The 19,154-nt window shown below is 45.6% G+C and overlaps 1 protein-coding gene across 1 annotated transcript in view; it reads left to right on the plus strand.

Moving 5' to 3' along the window:
- ATG5 (autophagy related 5) overlaps positions 1 to 18,235 on the plus strand; it is a 179,353-nt gene extending 161,118 nt beyond the window's left edge. Inside the window, exon 9 of the mRNA XM_017543762.2 lies at positions 17,709 to 18,235. The gene's annotated coding sequence lies outside the window, so the exon portion shown is untranslated. The remainder of the gene's footprint in view (positions 1 to 17,708) is intronic.
- Positions 18,236 to 19,154: the final 919 nt, after the last annotated feature.

Below are 19,154 nucleotides of genomic sequence, written 5' to 3' on the forward strand. Positions count from 1 at the left end.
ACATCCCCCCTCCACAGAGAAGTCCAGTGACTGGTCAGTGATGCCAGAGCCGGGGAAGGGGTGAGGCTTGCTGCACGCCTCTCCCACTCTCCCGCCCGGCTTCCGGCTCAACAACCATCCACCATTCAGCATCCGGTTCTCTACTGCTAGATAGGAAGTTTCCAGGGTGTTTCATGTCTTTTGTCTTTTTCTGTATTTTGTATATTTTTCAATTTTTCTTCATTGAATGTTTTCCAGATTTTCTTCTAAAATAAATTATAATAGAAGGAATCAGAAAACATGGCCAGGCCTGGTGGCTCATGCCTGTAATCCTAGCTCTCTGGGAGGCTGAGGCAGGTGGATCACCTGAGGTCAAGAGTTTGAGACCAGCCTGCCCAACATGGCAAAATCTCATCTCTATGAAAAATACAAAAATTAGCTGGGTGTGGTGGCGATCACCTATAATTCCAGCTACCTGTAAACTGTACAGGTAATCCCAAGTACCCGTAATTCCAGCTACTCAGGAGGCTGAGACAAGAGAATCACTTAAATTTGGGAGATGGAGTTTACGGTGAGCTGAGATCACGCCACTGCACTCCAGCCTGGGCAACAGAGCCAGACCCTATTTCAAAAACAAAACAAAACAAAAAGAAGTAATCAGGAAATAAGTCATTGTTTTGTATATATACACACAGAGCTGTCTGTCTGCCTGTCTATATCTCACATGTACATGTAACACGTGAGCATCTATGTAAGTATGGGGTACTGCGTTTCTCTTCCCAAGACTCCCTCTTGGATTCATAGTCTTTCGATGGGGGCTCACTTAAGGGTTCAGACATTGCTGGTTGCCTTCTCCCACTTTAGTCCCTCAAAAGGAATATTTCAGCAGATCTACAATTTCGTTCTAGGTCTAAACCCCTAAGGGTGAAGCTGTGGGGCCTGGGGGTAGGAGGGTTAGTTGGCCTGAGCCTACAGCTGGGAGGGTGGGAAACAGCCTCTCTTGGTGGGGGACCCCTGCTGCTGTGAGGACAACCTCCACTGCCTCAGAACCCATTTCAGGGGCCCCTCAGTGATCATGAGATCCCTCCATGTTCTTGCTAACACCACACACTGTGCATTTTTTTTTGACTAAGATCTGTGGCCTAGTGCTGTGGCCTAGGTGCTGTGAAATTTCTTTTTTTAAGTAGTAAGTTTACGATGTGGCTACATTTTAAAATTGCAGCTTCAAAATACATCAAAGTTCAAATGTACATCCACAATGCTAGCGTGGCCTGGAGTGGAACCCTGCAGCACAGCCGTGCATCCCACCCTCTCTCACCCTCCCAGGCAGTTCAGAACAGCCCCTTGGGCCGCCACAGCTGCGCTGGCACAGTGGGGCCACGGCCCGGCTCACGGGGCAAGGTGAGGTGGCAGAGCCAGGAAATTGGATTATTTTCACTTTGTTATGAGGAGATGCTTTATTCCTGAAGAATTCTAGGGTGTGGGGAACGCAGAAGAAAGGCAGCACCCAGGCGTGAAATACCACTGGCCAGTCTGACCCAACCAGAGGCACCAGACCCACTGGTCGAGTGGAAAGTGAGCCGTGGTGCTCCAGCACAGTCAAAACGCTCTTTGGGGTGTTCTGGCATGGGGGTAGCACAATTCCCATGGCCTGGTGATTTAAAAAAGAAAAGAAAATCAGCTTTCTCAAACTAGAATATTCACCTGTCACCTACATCCCTCTCCGCCTTTCCCAGCACCGCTAATGTGAATTGAGTGCTTCGGAGCCAGGCCCGATTACATACAGGCTCCCATTTCACCCTTATATCAACATAGGAGCTCAATTTTACAGAACAAGAGACGAAGACACAGAGAGGTTAAGTGGCTTGTCCGAGGACACACAGCTGGAGCATGATAGGCCTGGAATTTGGACTGTGTCTTCCTGGCTCCAAAGCTCATGCTCCCCACCCATGGTATTTAGGGACCATAATCCTGTTGGAATCTCTCTAATGGCATCGGCCCTGTCAGTCAGTCAGTCAGAGGGCTGAATGGAAGCAGAAAATATTTGGGATCTCTTATAGCTGAAGGAATTGCTTAAGAGATGTTAGGAAGGCAGCAGTGCTGGCGCTGCTGTTTTGCGTTTTGAGTTCTGGTCGGGCATTTCTTGCCAGGGACAGTCCTCTCGGTGAAAGGAAGGAAGCGCCCAGAGGAGCTTTGCTGCTGGAAGGGCAGGATGTGGGTGTCTGTCTGTGTGTGGCCCTGTGACCCCCAGCTCAGGATGGAGAAAGCCAGGCATCCTCGGCAGGCAGAGAGACTGGTTTCGTTGCTTTAGCTGCCTGTAACTTGAACCCCTCAATACCGTGTCCACTCCCATCCAAATCTACTTACACATGTTGCTTGAGTCCTTCTAACTTTATAGGCATAAAGGCATAGATGCTGGAACAAAAGGCTTTCTGCAACCCCGGCCATCACAGGAAAGGTTTGGTGTAGGCAGTTGTGCCTCTGTTCAGCTTTACCTGGCTGTGCCCCCAAGGACCCCACGAACTATGCATTGAACTTGCACTTCCCATTCACAGACGGTGCAGCTCTAAATCATCCACAGTAAGGCTTTTGGACTCAGTTCTGGATATTGGTCCTATTGCACATCCTGCCTCATTAACGTGAGGCCATTCCTCTCCCCTGAGGAGTGACTTTGGAAGAGTGTGACTGGCAGGGAAGCTGAGAGTTGAACAGTCATGCCCAGGATGGGACTTAGCTATAGAAAGCCTTTCATCTGGCTGTCTCCAAGCCCTGAGGGCTATAATTAATCCTCACAACACCTCTGCCTGGTAGGTAAGTGTGATCACCTCATTTTTATAGATTGGACATGGAAGCACGGTGCTATTAAGTGACTTTCTTCCAGGCAGCACCTCCCTCAAAGAGCTGGGACTTGATCATGGGGTGATTCTAATTCTAAAGTGCGGGGCGGGGGGGAGCAGAGAGTGACACCAGGCTGAGTGAGCAGGTCAGGCCCTCGTCACCTGACCACCCTTTCCTCCTCAGTACACCAGCACACCCTCAATGTGGCTATGAGCAGGGGGTTTCAAGAAGCGTCTCAAAGACTCAAGAAGTCAAAGGGAGGGTGAGGAGTAGAAGAGAAAGAGAATGAAAAGCAATAAATAGCCCAGGCAGAGGTTAGAGGTTCTCTCTGACTTCCTGTAAAGTATAATCCGACCAGCCACATGTGAGAGAAACCAAATGTCATGCAAAGCAGTGAAATTGTCACCCTCAGGATGCAGGGTGGGGGGGGGACCCTAAGACGAAAGGTCAGAATAATCCCTTCTCTAGTAAAGCTGAAGTCCCAGCACTATTTTTAGAAGCTCCTAGAATTTGCCACCTATTTTTAGAAACTCCTAGAATTTGCCACCTGCTAAGATAGAAGAGCCAAAGAATTAGAGTTCATCACCCTGGAGCATACAGTCAGCCTCTCCACGTTAGCCGATGGGCTTCTGTGAAGGGTCTGTAGAACAGATGTTAGTAAAGTGAATCATACCTTGAACACACTCCCAATGGTTAAAGGACTTGGGTGGAGAGCCTGCCTGTGCAGCTTAAGTTTAGTCTAGTGGTTAGGAGTGGAGGCTTTGAAGTCATGCAGACCCAAGCTCCAACCTCAACCCCACCTCCCACCATAGCCATATTGCCTGGACAAGTGGCTTGACCTCTTTGAGCCTCAGTTTCTTCATCTGTTAATTAGGGCTTACCGTGCCCTTCCTCTCAGGGTGATTGTAAGAGTTCCTTACGATCCTACTAGTTCCCAGTAAGCATTCAATGAACAGCAGCTGTTATTACACTTTTAAGTTTTATGTATTGTTTTTTATTAAAAAGATTTTATTTTTTTTAGATGGAGTCTCACTCTGTTGCCCAGGCTGCAGTGCAGTGGCTCGATCTCAGCTCACTGCAACCTCCACTTCCTGGGTTCCAGCAATTCTCCTGCCACAGTCTCCCAAGTAGCTGGGACTACAGGCATGTGCCACCACACCCAGATAATTTTTGTATTTTTTTTTAAACAAAGTTTCGCTCTTGTTGCCCAGGCTGGAGTGAAGTTGTGCGATCTTGGCTCACTGCAACCTCCGCCTTCTGGTTTCAAGCAATTTTCCTGCCTCAGCCTCCCGAGCTGGGATTATAGGTGCCCACCATACGCCCATTTTTGCATTTTTAGTAGAGACAGGGTTTCACCATGTTGGCCAGACTGTTCTCAAACTCCTGACCTCGTGATCTGCTGCCTCAGCCTCACAAAGTGCTGGGATTATAGGCATGAGCCACTGCACCAGGCCAAAAGGATATCTTTTCTAGCCAACTGAAGTGGTGATTGGAGAACTCAATTTCCCTAGGATTCTAAAACATACCATTCTCTGAGCTGGTTTAGAGCACCCTCTAAATCCAAGTCTGTGAAACAGGATTGATTTTGCTTGGCCTGGAAGCGCCCTTGCTCACATCCCTGGGGAAAAGCGCAGAACAAGATGGCAGCCCACATTGTCTCTGGGCTAATCCGGACAGTCACTGAGCTGAGCCTACTTTCATGGTTTCTCAAGAAGACCAGCACTATTTTTCTCGTAATAGAAGTTCTGAAGTAATGATTGAACCTTTTTCAGTACCCCCTTGAGAATGTGATAAATATTAGAGCGCTCTCCCTCTCAAAAAATGCACATGTACACAGAGTTGATGCTGTCGCTTCTCATCGTTAAAACGCATGCTCTGAATGAAGAGATCCCTCCAAACAGACTTTGTGTGAGCAACATGTCTGTTTATTCACCCAGGTGCGGGCAGGCTGAGTCTGAAAAGAGAGTTGGCGGAGGGCTGTGGGATAGGAGTTGGTTTTATAGCTTTGGGATAGGCAGTGGAAAGTTATAGGAATTACAGTTTAGGGCCGTTTTTGCAAACTGGGAGGGGTTCGTAGGGTCTGGAGTCTTGGGGTTGACCAAGGTCGGTTACAAAGTCCAATTGCCTTGTCAATTGAGGTCAGATAAGAAACAATAGAAGAATGTCTCAAGTTAGGCGCCACAGGGGTTGACCGTTCTTCCGCCTTCCATGGTCTTCCAGTTACTTTAGGTTTTCTAATTCCCGGAGGCAATTCAGAGGTGTACAGGTCACAGGGTCACCATGGCTCCATAGGGTATGGCCTATGGTGCAACCAGTTAGCCTAAAAGACCTTACAGTTATTTGCAGTGCTTATTCTGTAAACTCGCTGGGAACACTGAATTGGTAAATGCTGAACCATTGCTCGGGGGGAACGTAGGGTTAAGCTGCTGAGAGCCCCTGGTCACAGCATTTTCATCAACTGATCAGTATGTCACCTTGTGCCATGTGTGTTTCTGTTTAAAGATCCCTAATTTTGTACATATTGTTGATTTGTTAACATAGAACTCACAGCCAACAACATCATTCATGCCTGAAGGAAGCTTATCTAGCCCATGGATTTTCTCCACAAGGCAAGTCACAGCCTTCTTGCCCTTAGAAACATTAGACAGCACCTCTGCACTGCACTCGGAGGTCATTGTAAACAGTGAAATCACTAACAAAAAACATAAAGAGGCAAAAAGCATGGCATTGAATAGACTGCGGGAAGTCACTTGCTTATGGCATGAGAGCTGCAACAAGAAGGGAGAGTGTCACCTTGTTCAACCTCAGCTGGGAGCGTGCATATTAGGTGACTCGAATGTGCTGCTCTGCACATGTGCATGTCTGCAGATGACTGCAAATGCTCCATGAGTGTTGATTTGGGGGTTATAAATAAAGTTTAGTGAATAGATAAATTTGCAAATACAAAATCTGCAAATAATGAGGGTTGGCTGTATATATTCTGGGCATTCAAAGCCCATGAAAGCCAGTTCTATGGGAATTGGGACAGAGAGAAGCATTTTACGTTTTGCAACCCATGGGAACCTTTTTAAAGTAGGAGCAAGTACATGTCTTTCTCTAAAGGTACAGGTATCCTTTTCCAGGCATTTCTGTTCTTTTTTTCTTGATATTTTGTGCCTCTGAATTTTTCTCAAGACCTGGTAATTAAAATCAAGCATCTGAAAAAAGAAATGAACATACAATTATTAAAAACACAGACTATTTGGTGCTTTCTTACATTTATTATTATTGGCCTTAGCAGTAAAAATGTTTTTCTCAAGCAAGTCCGATTATTACTATGTGAAAAATGTAGCATATACAGGCCAGGTGCGGTGGCTCATGCCTGTAATCCCAGCACTTAGGGAGGCCGAGGTAGATGGATCAAGAGGTCAGGAGTTTGAGACTATCCTGGCCAACATGGTGACACTGTGCCTCTACTAAAGATACAAAAATTAGCCGGGCATGATGGCATGTACCTATAATCCCAGCTACTCCAGAGGCTGAGGCAGGAGAATTGCTTGAACCTGGGAGGCGAAGGTCACAGTGAGCCAAGATCACACCACTGCACTCCAGCCAGGGTGACAGAGCGAGACTCTATCTCGGAAAAATACATATATAAGTTATATATATATATATATACACACACACACACACACACACATACTCATATATACATGCATATACAGAAAGATGGGAAGGAAACATGAAAATAATGAGTAGTTGTTAGGGTTATAGAATATGAAATAGTTTTTTCTTTCATAATCTCCTCAATGTTGATGTTATGTGATCTCAGACATAAATTAACAAGAAAAAACTTCAATGAAAACAATATGTCTGGGAGTAGAAAAAGACTAATGAAAATATATTGAAACAGAAAAATTAATAATCTTTCATCATTTCTCCCTTGGAAATTCATCCACGTTGGCAAAAAAAAAAAAAAAAAAAAAAAAGATTGAGCTCCTTCTCACCAATTGCTTCTGTTTTGCAGGATTCCCTGGGGGCCATGTTATTCCTTTGCATGTTGGACTTGAACATTCTAAGCCCTTTAGGGGCTTTCATTCTAGTAGACAAGTGATGCTAAGACAGAAAGCAGACAACGATAATACTGAAGTCAAGAAGCAAACGGCCCAGATAACTAGCACATCACCAGCATGGCTTTGGGAACATGTAATTTTAGGAAAACTATGAAGCCACGTGATTTTAGGAAAATTACCGAGGAGAAGGTCCAGAGACAAATCGCCAGCAGGAATACATGCAGAGCAGTCTCTAATGAGACAGGTTGGACACAAGCATGGCCTATAGCCTTTGAGCACCTAATGTGGTGCAATTCGCATGCCCAAGTGCCTTTGTAAAACTCCCCCTGAAGGCCACGCCAATCAGTCAATCCAGGTTTTAGTGAGCACATTCTATATGTCAGTCTTGACTATATGTGGCCGATACCAAGAAAAATCAAACCCAACCCCTGGCTTCAAGTCACTGTCTGCTTGGGAAGACGGGATTCAGTCAGTAGAGAAACACCCACTGTGCAAGAGAACTATAGGAGCAAGACCCTGAGCTCCTACTGGTGCCAGCCCATGGTCCAGGCTCTAGGGACAGGCTGGTGAACAAGAGGAAGTTTCTGTCTTCAGAGGGCGCAGACATTGTCGTTGGCAGAGACAGACAATGAACATGAAACCAAGTAAATACACAGGATCACTTCAGACAGAGATGAAGGGCTGTGAAGGAAAGAAACAGCAACATGCTCAAGAGCGCTTGGGCTCTAAGCGGGTAGCGTTTGAAAGCTGGATGCTGGACAGTGAGCCAGCTGTGGCAATATCTGGAGGGAGAGTTCCACTAGCAGAGGATCTGTGGTATATGTGGCAGATCAGGAGGAAAGCAGTCCACAGGGAGAGAAAGACACCTATGAGGAAGGCATCCTCTAGGGAAGCAGCAGAGGTGAAGTAATGCTGGACTTGATGCTGTAGGCTGCGGCTGCTGCTACTTCACCTGTGCTCCTGTAGCAGACATTGCTAATCCAACCTTGCCTTCTCTACCACCAGGCCCAGTGGCACCTCTCAGGCAGGCACTACCAATCAACTGGAGTTGATGCGTAAGGTAAAGACTGTTTCCCATTGTACTATAAACAACAGGAAGCCTTTTAGGATTTTGAGCAAGAGACTATTACAATAAAAGCAGTGTTTTAAGAAAGATTCATCTGACCATGGTATGCAGTATAATTCGCAGGGAACTGAAGTGGGTGTTCCTGAGGCCACTTAAAATATTAATTGCAGACATTAGTTAAGCACCTACTACATGCCAGCCCTTCATTTGTTTTCATCAACCTCAAAAGGTAGATATTGTTAACCCCTTTGAGCAGATAAAGAAACTGAGACACAAAGAAGGTGTCATTTGCTTAAATGGAGAAACCATGAGTTAAACCTCAGTCATCGGTTCCAAATCCCTTGCTATTTCTCTATGCAGCACTGATATTCTAAGTGTAAGGTAATACGAATTTGGGGTGGGGGTCTAAGAAGATTGGACAGACATGAAAAAGATAATGGAAAAATTAATGGGAATGATGACTGGGTATTAGAAGGAAGGCAAAAGTAAGGTCAAAGATAATAACACTAGAAAATATGTCTTGGTAAATGCAGAGAAAAAAGCCTTTAGCCAGGTGTAGTGGGTCATGCCTGTAATCCCAGCACTTTGGGAGGCCAAGGCAGGTGGATCACCTGAGTTCGAGACCAGCCTGACCAACATGGAGAAACCCTGTCTCTACTAAAAATACAAAATTAGCTGGATGTGGTAGTTCATGCCTGTAATCCCAGCTACTCAGGAGGGTGAGGCGGGAGGATCGCTTAAACCCAGGAGGCAGAGGTTGAAGTGAGCCAGGATTGTGCCGTTGCACTCCAGCCTGGTCAACAGGAGTGAGACTCCGTCTCAAAAATAAATAAATAAGTAAAGTCTTTAATGGTACACATCCAACTGTTAACAGTGGCTGCTCCTGAGAAGTGAGATGGAGAATTGCAGGGGGGAGGAAAAGACATTTTTACTCATTACTTTATAAGCTTCTGCCTTTTTTTTCATTATTTTAAAATAATTTAATAAATAATTTTTAAATTAAATTTATCTTAAAATAATTAGATGTTTTCCTGCTGAGTGACTGAGAGTTGCCACTGATGGGATTCAATAGACCAAGCTTTGGCATGGGGGTAGAGACAGTGCATTTGATTTCAGACACAGTTGAGTGATCGTGCGAGAGCAGTGGGGCCATGGCCACAGGGATTTCATTCCAAGTTAGGATTCAGGTTCCTAACCTGATTCATGGTTCCAAGTGCTGACTCTTCATTTTGGGATGCAGCTAACCCAAGCCATCCTGTCTGTCACTAGACTCCCCACTTGGCAGACTCCTAACGTTAGGAGCACCAGGGACCCGTGGCAGAAGTTCAGCACCAGCCCAGACTGGTACTTGGGACCAGCGCCGGCCTCGCTCTGGGCTTGTCGTACTGGGGTGTTTGCTCACTCGCTGTGCCCCAGACTGATCCTGGCAAGATGGCTGGGGAGGGGGAGGAGAGGAAGACCTCTGGCCCTTGGAGGGAACTTATGGGAGTGCTTGACCTCTCTGTGCCCTCTATGGGCATCTACCTCATCTCTGTTTCTCTCAAAGCAATGGGATTGTGAGCAATGGCTAATAAAAAGAGCTATTTGACAACTAGCAGTTTACATAATCACAACCATAGCAAAAACAACAATAGTAATCATATGTCCAGGAAAAAAAACAGTTCTCTGAAAATTTCAGAGTAGATTCCTGAGGTGGGAATAAGATGCCCCCCGTAATCATCTTAGTCAAGATGCTTTTTAATAGAAGGTAATAACCAGAAATGAAACCATCAACATAACGTATGCCAGGTCATAAAAAATAATTGTTGGGTCGGCCAGCCTCCCTGAAGCGAGGCTTCCAGAGTCCTCCTCCTTCCTTGCCAGCTTCAGACTTCGTTTTTCACCCCCTGGAAGGGGCGACCTGTCTTCTGGGTTGGGGCTTTTGGAATCAGAGCAGAGTGAGCCCACTAAGCCTCTACGTATTGTCCCAGCTTCCGGGCCTTTGGGACGCTTTGAACTCCAGGAGTGGGCTGTTTCCTCTGTGGGAAGGAAATGAGTGGGGCAAACCCAGAAGGAACACATTTCCCTCCTGTTTGTTTACCATATGTGTGGCTTCCGAGCCATCTGGCCTGGGCAGGGTAAGTCACTAGCATGTCCCTGGTGAGCCCCTGTGCGAGACCCCCAGCCCCGCACGACTCTAGAGACTTCACTGGGTCCTGAAGCAGTCAGTCACGTGGTCACTTTCCAGCCCCAACACCTAGAAGCATGTACTTCCTTGGGAAATTGGCCTGAAAGCAGCACTCCGAATGTTCCAGCTGTCCGAACGTGCTAATAGTCCCATTGGCAATGGGAGAAGCTGATGAGTCATGCCCTGCAGGCCCACACCGTGTGTCATCTTGACAGTTTATGGCCTGACATTTGACCTGCAGTCTCTGTCCCCCGGTCCCCACCTCCTGAACCTGGAGCTCTACTTGCATTTTAAAAGTCATAGTTCTAAAGCATCCTTCCACAGTTACCGCCTCTGACAGGGAGATCCCTCCCAAGCAGCACAATGCTGATCTCGTGGTTGCTGGGCGTGACAGGGCACTTTACCTGTGTCAGGATCCCTGGCTGAACCAGTGACGTTTGGGAAAGATCCCAGGTCTCTGTAGGAAACAGCAGCCCGCATGTGGTGGCCATGCCCGGCATTACTCAGAGTCTCTCCGTTGATTCATTTCAGTGATACAGAGAATTGGGGAATCAGGCAGCCACCCTGGTGACATACCTCTTTGTCACATTTAATCATTTAATCACTTAGAACCATCTGACATAATTTGGACTGCTTTGCATTGTGTTGTTTCAAAGTTTATGAAAGCTGGAGTGCAGACTGGGACCCCACGGAGGCCTGGTCACTGGAGAGAGGGCACTGGGAGCTCTGACAGCGAGCAGGCTCGTTCGCGTCACATCCTCGTGACCCCGAAGCTCTTGTGTCGTGCGCTTCTCCCCTAGGGTTGTCCTGTGGCGTTCCATTTCTTTCATCTCTTGGATGAATCTCCTGGTGCGGGTGGTGGCTCCTTCCTTCCTTGGCAAGCCTGTTGAGCCGAAGGGAGACAGAATCGCCTCTGAGGAAGCCCCGCAGTTGGCAGTCCCTCCTGGCCAGGCCAGACCGGGTGGAGCAAATCCCTGCACCTGCCTCATTTCCTCTTCCTCTCCTGGTTCTGCCTGGGCTTGTCACTTCTCTTTCTTGACTGCCTGGAGTCCTAAAAGCATGACTTAGATGGGTGACATCTCACAGGGTCTCTGACTCTCAGAACTCATACAGGGCTTTCAATGCTTTCCTTTCCTTTTCTCTCTGCCCCCACACTTCCTTCGCTGTTGTGACGCTCCTCTACAAGAAAAGCATGTACCCCACTTAGCAGGCACGAGGAGTGGTGGGGACTGGACGTTCTCCCTTTTTTTTAAAAATTGTATTTGGGCTCCTGGGTACATATGCACATCCTGCATCCTGCAGGATTGTTGCATAGGTACATACATGCCACAGTGGTTTGCTGTCTCCATCACCCCCCCCAGTCGCCTACATCAGGCATTTCTCCCGGTGTTATCCCTCCCCATCCTCCCCGCCCCCACTCGCTTTCTCTCCCCTCCCCTCCCCTCCCCCCCCCCCCACCTAGCCTTCCCTTCCCTGTGCCAAAGTGTTCTCATTGTTCATCACCTGCCTGTGAGTGAAAACGTGGTGTTTGGTTTTCCGTTCTTGGATCAGTTTGCTGAGAATGATGGTTTCTAGATTCATTCATGTATCTACAAAGGACACAAACTCATCATTTTTTATGGCTGCATAGTATTCCATGGTGTATACGTGCCACATTTTTTTGTCCAGTCTATCATCAACGGGCATTTGGGTTGGTTCCAGGTCTTTGCTATCGTAAACAGCACCACAATGAACATACGTGCATGTGTCTTTATAATAGAACAATTTATAATACTTTGGGTATATACCCAGTAATGAGACTGCTGGGTCAAATGGAATTTCTATTTCTAAATCCTTGAGGAATCGCCACACTGTCTTCCATAATGGTTGAACTAATTTACACACCCACCAACAGTGTAAGTGTTCCTTTTTCTCCACGTCCTCTCCAGCATCTGTTGTCTCCAGGTTTTTTAATGATCGCCATTCTAAATGGCGTGAGGTGGTATCTCAATGTAGTTTTGATTTGCATTTCTCTATGACCAGTGATGACGAGCATTTTTTCATATGTTTGTTGGCCTCACGTATGTCTTCTTTTGTAAAGTGTCTGTTCATATCCTTTGCCCAGTTTTGAATGGGTTTGTTTGTTTGTTTTCTTGTAAATCTGCTTTAGTTATTTGTAGATTCTGGATATTAGCCCTTTGTCTGATGGGTAGATTGCAAAATTTTTTTCCCATTCTGTTGGTTGTTGGTTTACTCTAAAGATTGTTTCTTTTGCTGTACAGAAGCTCTTAAGTTTAATTAGGTCCCTTTGTCTATTTTGGCTTTTGTTGCCATTGCTTTTGGTGTTTTAGTCATGAAGTCCTTGCCTGTGCCTATATCCTGAATGGTTTTGCCTAGGTTTTCTTCTAGGGTTTTTATGGTGTTAGTTCTTATGTTTAAATGTTTAATCCATCTGGAGTTAATTTTAGTGTAAGGTGTCAGGAAGGGGTCCAGCTTCTGCTTCCTGCACATAGCTAGCCAGTTTTCCCAACACAATTTATTAAACAGGGAATCCTTTCCCCATTGCTTGTTTTTGTCTGGTTTGTCGAAGATCAGATGGTTGTAGATGCGTGGTGTTGCTTCTGAGGCCTCTGCTCTGTTCCATTGGTCTATATCTCTGTTTCATTACCAGTACCATGCTGTTTTGATTACTGTAGCCTTGTAGTATAATTTGAAGTCAGGTAGCGTGATGCCTCCAGCTTTATTCTTTTTGCTTAGGATTGTCTTGGCTATGCAGGCTCTCTTTTGGTTCCATATTAAGTTTAAAGTGGTTTTTTCCAGTTCTGTGAAGAAGGTCAATGGTAGCTTGATGGGAATAGCATTGAATCTATAAATTACTTTGAGCAGTATGGCCATTTTCACAATATTGATTCTTCCTAACCATGAGCATGGAATGTTTTTCCATCTGTTTGTGTCCTCCCTTATTTCCTTGATCAGTGGTTTGTAGTTCTCCTTGAAGAGATCTTTTACATTCTTTGTTAGGTGTATTTCTAGATATTTTATTCTCTTTGTAGCAATTGTAAATGGGAGTTCACTCATGATTTGGCTCTCTTTAAGTCTGTTATTGGTGTATAGGAATGCACATTGATTTTTTATCCTGAGACTTTTCCTAATTTGCTTATCAGCTTAAGGAGGTTTTGGGCTGAGACAATGGGGTCTTCTAAATATACGATCATGTCGTCTGCAAATAGGGACAATTTGACTTCTTCTTTTCCTAATTGAATGCTCTTTATTTCTTTTTCTTGCTTAATTGCTCTGTCTAGACTTCCAATACTATATTGAATAGGTGTGGTGAGAGAGGGCATCCTTGTCTAGTGCCAGTTTTTAAAGGGAATGCTTCCAGTTTTCGCCCATTCAGTATGATACTGGCTGCGGGTTTCTCATAAATAGTTTTTATTGTTTTGAGATACGTTCTATCGATACCTAGTTTATTGAGAGTTTTTAGCATAAAGGGCTGTTGAATTTTGTCAAAGGCCTTCTCTGCATCTATTTAGATAATCATGTGGTTTTTGTCTTTGGTTCTGTTTATGTGGTGAATTACATTTATAGATTTGCATATGTTGAACCAGCCTTGCATCCCCAGGATGAAGCCTGCTTGATTGTGGTGGATAAGCTTTTTGATGTGCTGTTGGATTCGGTTTGCCAGTATTTTACTGAAGATTTTTGCATCAATGTTCATCATAGATATTGGCCTGTAGTTTTCTTTTTTAGTTGTGTCTCTGCCAGATTTTGGTATCAGGAGGATGTTCTCCCTTGTTTTACTTCCCAGTACTCCAGGCCTGCAGTCACTGCCTCATTGGGTGGCTGGCCTGCACGTGTGCCCGGCGAGTGACATACCAGCGCCTTCCCAGAGCAGCGACAACAAAGAGAATCTCAAATATCCCATAAACAATTTCATTTTATTTTTCATTTTTTTTTGAGATGGAGTTTTGCTCTTGTTACCCAGGAGTTTTGCTCTTGTTACCAGGCTGGAGTACAATGGTGGGATCTCGGCTCACTGCAACTTTCATCTCCCAAGTTCAAGTGATTCTCCTGCCTCAGCCTCCCAAGTAGCTGGGATTACAGGTCTGCGCCACCACACCTGGCTAATTTTTGTATTTTTAGTAGAGATGGGTTTTCACCATGTTGCCTAGGCTGGTCTCAAACTCTTGACTCCAGATGATCCACCCACCTCGGCACCCCCAAAGTGCTGAGATTATAGACATGAGCCACCACACCCAGCCCCATTAACAATTTTTATGTGAATTATATGTCAGAATAACAATATTTGGAATACATAGGGTTAAATAAAATGTACTTTAAAGATTACTTCAACTGTTTCTTTTTAGGTTTTCTTTTTTTTTTTCTTTTTGAGATAGAATCTTACTCTGTCACCCAAGCTGGAGGCAGTGGCCCGATCTCGGCTCACTGCAACCTCCGCCTCCTGGGTTCAAGGAATTCTCCCTGCCTCAGCCTCCAGAGTAGCTGGGATTACATGTGCAGGCCACCATGCCTGGCTCATTTTTGTATTTTTAGTAGAGACGAGGGTCTCATCATGTTGGCCAGGCTGGTTTCGAACTCCTGACCTCAGGTGATCCACCCATCTCAACCTCCCAAAGTGCTGGGATTACAGGCATGAGCTCCTAGCCTCTTTATAGTTTTTTTAAATGTGGCTACTGGAAAATGCGAAGTTACATCTGTGGCTCTCATTATTTCCATTGGACAGGCTGGTCTAGGGTTAAACATCAGCCATTACTTGGCAGGGCTCCAGGGACTACAGTGCGGTCCCTTAGCCTTTTGAAACAGCTCCAGCACATGGCCTTAAGGGCTGACCTCTCAAGTGGTGATTTCCACCCACACAGTAAAGATGGGATTAAGGGGGGAAAGTTTTAAAAAATTCCTTCCTAACTGCTTGATTAGCTTGTAGTACAGGTCCCTGGGGACTATGTTCTTTTGGGCTTCAATTGCTATCAACGTGGTGGCCCCCAAGAGACATATTTATGACCCTTGCTATTATTAGAACTGACATTAATAATAATGGTCATAATCATCTGTTGAGCCAGAGCAAGTAAAATATTCCAGGAGAGTGAGATGCGCGCCCATGAACTCAGGGCCCTGGAGTGTGTGTCTGGAAAATGAGTGCTTCCAGGAGCTAAATAAACGATGCCTTGAAGTCCTGAAAGAATTACTAGGAAGGAATATGTGACCAGGCAATGTGTTCCTTAACTCCAGGTGGATGTGCCTAGACACTCATGGATGTATATAAACATTGCTCCAAAATCTGTCTGTGCGACCCTATTTATTTGACTGTATTCTAAACGGCTCCAGTAGGTTAAGCCTTCTAACCCTGAAGTGGCCAAACCCCCACCTGTATGGCTCACAACTCCATGACAGTTCCTTGGGAGGGTTGGGCAGGAGCTCCAGGTCTCTTTTGCTACTGGAATAGCTTCCCACGGGCCACTCTGTCTCAGATTTCCCTGCTTCCATCTCTCAGCCTCTCTGCACATTCCTCTTCCAGAAACGGGGAGGGCTCCCTGTGACTGCCCTGGTCAGAAACTTTCAGTGAGCCTCTGTGGTCTGAAGGATAGATCCCAAACTCCCTGGGACTCAGGCCCTCATCAGGCTGGCCTCCCGGTTCCTTCTCTCACTTTTATCTCGTCATTCCAAACATGGTTCAACCCAGCCAATGGGCTATTGTTCATTGCACAGACCTGGAATGAAGGCTGATGACATGTCCTGCACTTTCCTAGGCCTTGGGGATAGAAGCAGACACCTTTCCTTTCCTACACCTAGGAATCTACTGCCTGGTGGGAAAATAATTATACAATCACTGTTTCCATGGTAACTGAGATGAAGGCTTACTGGGGCTGGAGAAGCCCTGTCCTTAGCTCTCTGTGAACCCTTTTCTCCACCTTGAATGAGGCTCCTTGATGACACAGTTGTCACCTCCCTGGAGGACCCACCACACTACTCAGCACAGCGAAAGTGCCCAGAGAATTCTTGGCAGAGATGATTGGTGACAAAATATCAGAAGTAGATGGGCTCTTCTAAGCCGTGTGGTCGGGTTCTTCAACTTCATGCCCAACAGTTTTGGGGGTCAGAAGCACCTGGTGAGGAAGGGCTGCAGGACAGTGCCTGGGTGTGGGGCCTCAGGCCACCCCTGTGGGCTTCTCAAGAGGCCTTCACTACAGGACCCTGCCTATGAATTTCACCTAATACTATAGACAGCGTACCAACCTGCTGGCTCAGGTGCATTTTCACAAAATGCTTTTTTATTATTGATTGATTGATTGATTGATTGAGACAGGGTCTTGCTCTGTTGCCCAGGCTGGAGCACAGTGGGTGAGATCACGGTTCACTGCAGCCTTGACCTTCCAGGCTCAAGCAATCCTCCCACCTCAGTCTTCCAAGTAACCAGGACTATAGTTGTGCGCCACCAGTCTTGGCTAATTTTTAAAATTTTTCATACAGATGGGCTTCTCACTGTGTTGTCCAGGCTGGTCTCAAACTCCTGGGCTCAAGCCATCCTCCCAACTTGGCCTCCTAAAGTACTGGAATTACAGGCACAAGCCACTGCACCCAGCCAAATTCTAGAATGCTTTTCTATAAGCTGACCTTAGTCAGGTCCACGCTGGTCCATCAAGGATGCTCTTATAATATTGGATCTCGAGCACAGCAAACAACAGCTCCATCTCCTCCCTTGGGCAGTTCCGTGCCTGTGCCCACTCCCTGCTGCAGGGACTTCTCAAACATACGGAGAGGAGCCATACGTGTTAAGCCAAAAAAAAAAAAAAAATCGTGGTACACTCTTCTTACGGAATGTTAATGAGAAGTGTCACTCAAATGATTCTAAGCTGAGGGATCAGTGTCACAGTTGCTAAAAGAAAGTTGGCTGGCAACTGTTGAATAACATCTTATCAACTGAAAAGTGAAAAATAGGCCGAGTGTGGTGGCTCCCGCCTGTAACCCCAGCACTTTGGGAGGCCGAGGTGGGCAGATCACCTGAGGTCAGGAGTTTGACACCAGCCTGGCCAAAATGGTGAAACCCTGTGCCTACTAAAAAATACAAAAATTAGCCAGGCGTGCTGGCCTGTGCCTGTAATCCTAGCTGCTGGGGCAGCTGAGACAGGAGAATCACTTGAACCTCGGAGGTGGAGGTTACAGCGCACCAAGCACAGCCTGGGCAATAAGAATGAGACAAGAAAGAAAGCGAAAGGAGGAAAGAAGAAGGAAGGAAAGAAAGAAGGAAGGAAGGAAGGAAGGAAGGAAGGAAGGAAGGAGAAAGAAGGAAAGAGGAAGGAAGGAAAAAAACGAAAGAAAGAAAGAAAAAAAGTAAAAAATAATATAAAACTGTTTCTAACCAGCCATCCTACTTCCTATAGTGACATAATTGAATTCCAGAATATTCTCTCACTGCTGAAACATAACATGGATTTAAGCTATTTAAACATAGTCCTAAGACTCCCAAACTCTGATTACTGGTAATAAAAATGTTCCACATGTGATTTTTTTCTAGGACAGTCTCTTACAGGAATACTACCAGGGCTAAGCCAAAACTGTGAATTTGGCTTTCCTTCCTCACATCACACTGTTTTCTTTCTCTCTCCAGGGCCCTGTTCATCCCCAAGATGCAAGCATGTTAGACTGTCTCTCCAAAGTCTCCTATTCTAGAACAAAATCATTTGATAAAAACCAACTCTTAACAAGGTTTTAAGAATTTCAGCAATGCCCGCCCCACCCTCCCCACCAGCAGGAGCATTTGTATTTTCAGAGAGAGTATGAGAGAGAGGGAGAGAACCAAGAATGAATCAAGCCTGGTAGCACTCATCATCTGTAGGGTGAAGAGCCTTTGAAATCTTTCTAATCACACTTCATGGTTGTAGGCCTGGCTGCCCGAACAGTTCCAGCCTTCCGGAAAATTAAATAGAAGGAGTTTCATGTAGGCACACTAAGGCATGCTGTTTAAGACTGACAAAATATTGATAACAACTGAAGGTGAAGGTTGGGGACCTGGAAGTTCTTTATGCTATTGTCTACTTTTGTGGATGCTTAGAAGTGTCCACCATAGGAAGTTAAAAAATTGCTCTTTAACTGACACCTGGGGTGGTAATTATGTTGGAATTTGCGATGTATGTAGATTGGAAGAGTGAATAAAAAGATTCTGTTGAGTTTGAAATCTATTGCTTCATTTGGTCAGCTTATAACTGACGGTTTCACTTTGAACACGAGGAATTAACTTAAATCATTGCACAAAAATGTGCCACAAATCCAGTTCCTTTCTCTCTAGTAAAATAATATATTTATAATCCAGGAAGTAAAGTACTATTATGCAAAAAGGGAGGGATCTTTGTACACAGTCCAGGCTCTTCAAAGAGATTACCAGACTTTTCGTGTATGCGAAATAACCACAGTCCCAGGCTGACTCCAGCTCTTGCCAGAATCAGGGGTGAAACCTGCACTAGCAGACATGCAGGGTCCCCAAGATAGTCATACATGCTTTACAGACTCTCGAAGTTAAGGCTAATTATTGTTTCATAATCTGAGAAACCTGTCACTCAATGATCCAAAATTATGGTCATCAGAGCCTGACTTAATAGATGACAGTGTGCCTTATCTCTAGGATAACTTGCATGCGAATACGCAAAGTGAAACTAGGCTATCCCGAAATCTTAGGGAATGAGTCATTTCTACTCTTGATGCTACTGATATCCTTCAGGAAATAAAACTTTAAGCATTCTGTATAGAGATTCCTTTAAAAAGTTGTGAGCCTCTTCACCATGCTGCAGTTGATTGTGGTCTGTCCTTGTCTTGGTGACTTCAGGACGTGCGGATGGACACAGTTACTGTCTTTCTCGAAGTCGGGGGCTCTGCATGGGGCTGTCATCTCTGACATGAATCAGTCTGACATTGCGGCCTCTGCAAAGCTCCTCTTCCAGCTGCTTGGGTATCAGTTCTCTGAGCTACCCTCTCTTGGGGTGCTGGTTTCTAGCACCTTCCCCCAGCTCTGCCTTTTGATTTGTCTTTCTAGTCTTTTGCGGACTGGAAATCAGATACC

Source organism: Cebus imitator, unplaced genomic scaffold (genome assembly GCF_001604975.1).
Source record: "Cebus imitator isolate Cc_AM_T3 unplaced genomic scaffold, Cebus_imitator-1.0 Scaffold160, whole genome shotgun sequence".
Taxonomy (NCBI): Eukaryota; Metazoa; Chordata; class Mammalia; order Primates; family Cebidae; genus Cebus; species Cebus imitator.